Raw genomic sequence first — 2189 nt, 5'->3', positions numbered from 1 at the left:
GGTGTCACTAACGTTGGCGATCACATGCTATCTCCACGTTAGCTTCCACGTTAATTAGGTTAACGTGGGAGTTAACGTGGCTCATTGAGGCTTGGCCAATGTTAGTGACAAACGTTGGCTTCTTCTTTGCTTCCCAACGTTAGAGTCCACGTTAACTAAGTTAACGTGGCTCTTAACGTGGCCACTTATGAGCTTGGTCCAACGTTAGTGACAAAGGTAAGTGTCACTAACGTTGGCTCCATTTTCTTTCTTCCACGTTAGAGTTCACGTTAACTTATTTAACGTGACTCTTAACGTGGGCTATGATGGCTTCAAGGGCGTTATTGGCGATTACTTTTCTCATTAACTTTGCAAGTTAACTCCCATTCCATGTTAGAGGTCACGTTAGTTAGATTACCGTGTCTGCTAACGTGGTTCTTCCTTGCTTCTTTTATCCTGAAATCAAGCAATAAAGTGCATCAAAGTTCTAATCCAAGTCATGGAAAATGCAACATCCAATTTGTCATTAAATTTCATGCAAAATCCTCATGAAATCATGTAAAGTGAACAATATATGCTTGAATCAAGATGTAAGTGAATATCTACCCAGACTAGCTTATTTTCTAAGAAAATGCATGAAACTACCCTAAAAACAGTAAAGAAAAGGTCAGTGAAACTGGCCAAAATGCCTTGGCATCACAACACCAAACTTAAAGCTTGCTTGTCCCTAAGCAAGTACTGGAACAAGAGAATGATGAACGGAATGCCAAGAGAAATGAGTCATTCTTGTGGAAGTCATGTTTCTGGTTTTATGGTGGTTTCATGCATAACAACTTAGGTTCATTCCTTCACTGGCTTTCAGACCTTTATCATGTCATAGAATCCTCACTGTGATTGCATCCCATGAGATTTTTATTCATTGATCCTTTTGTTGTTATTTCAGGGCTTATTTATGTTCTTAGGCTAAGTGCTCTATAAGGGGGCAACTCTTTAAAATAAGCTTTCAGCCAACACTCCCGAACTAGTTGGTTCAAGGTGCTAGGTGTTGAAGCACCCCTAAGGACTTACTCCCTCAAGTCTCTCCCCCATACATACACACCATAGGCATATGGTTTATTTATTTTTTTTCTTGAGACCTTGGTGTCCAGCACCTCTTTGGATTACTAAATGCTCTATAGTGAGGGTTACTCTTGATAGTGGACTTTCAGCTGATAATCCTGAGTTAGTTAACCCAAGTTACCAAGTGATAAGGCACCCCTAAGAGCTTATTCATCCAAGTAAATCCCTCACACAGGAGCACCACAAACATATGCCTCAAGATTAAAACCATTGGTGCCTAGCCTTATTGCTTACTCTTTTTCTTTTATTTTTCCACTTTCATTTTTCTTTTCCCCCTTTTTCTTATTAGGATCTTGTTATTTAGTTAGTCTCATGGGGTGTGTCTTAAGCATACGATTCCAGACAGATAGTTGTCTTCCCACCTTGTGGTTGAACCAACTTAGCTAACTTATGACCACACCACAAGCTCAGGACTTACTCCATAGTATGAACTCCACTCTGGTCTTTTAATAAACACTCATTCTCTTTTCATTTGATTCAAAAGGACAAGCATACAAGTAAGTAAGGAAAGGATGCAGTGACATAAAGACTAGCAAGCATAGACCTATTCAACAAAAAACTTAAAAGACAGAATTTAAAAAGGTTCAAACTAACATGGAAGCATGTTCTATTTCATACAAGATCTTCCTTATTTAAAGTATAGAAAAAGGATGGACCAACGAAGGAACTCCACCACCTTTTACTCATGTGGATGACCATGCTCCTCTCCTTGCTTGTCCTCTTTGTGTCCCTCTTGAGTGCTGGTACTCCCACTCCCTTGGCTCATTCCAATCAACTTCTTCCAGAAACCACCATCTTCCATCTTCTTCTTTAGTGTTTCCTTCTGCTGTTTCACTTTCCTTTCTTCTTGTTCTACAAAATCTTTTTGAACCTCATCATATGTAGGGATAGCATAGTGTAGATGATGCATATGACTAGACATGTAGTTTAACTTGGCTTGGGTGTTTACGTTGAACTCCTCCCTATGTAGTTGCCGTCCTTCATTAAGTACAGTGAACTCATTAAATGCTTTCATCTGAGCTATTTGCCGCTGATTGAGTTCTTGCAAGTGCTTATCTTGACGTTCTTGCCTCTCAGTAACTTGGTGGATG

This window comes from Arachis ipaensis, chromosome B10 (assembly GCF_000816755.2).
Source record: "Arachis ipaensis cultivar K30076 chromosome B10, Araip1.1, whole genome shotgun sequence".
Classification (NCBI taxonomy): domain Eukaryota; kingdom Viridiplantae; phylum Streptophyta; class Magnoliopsida; order Fabales; family Fabaceae; genus Arachis; species Arachis ipaensis.
Note: the sequence above shows the minus strand (reverse complement) of the source record.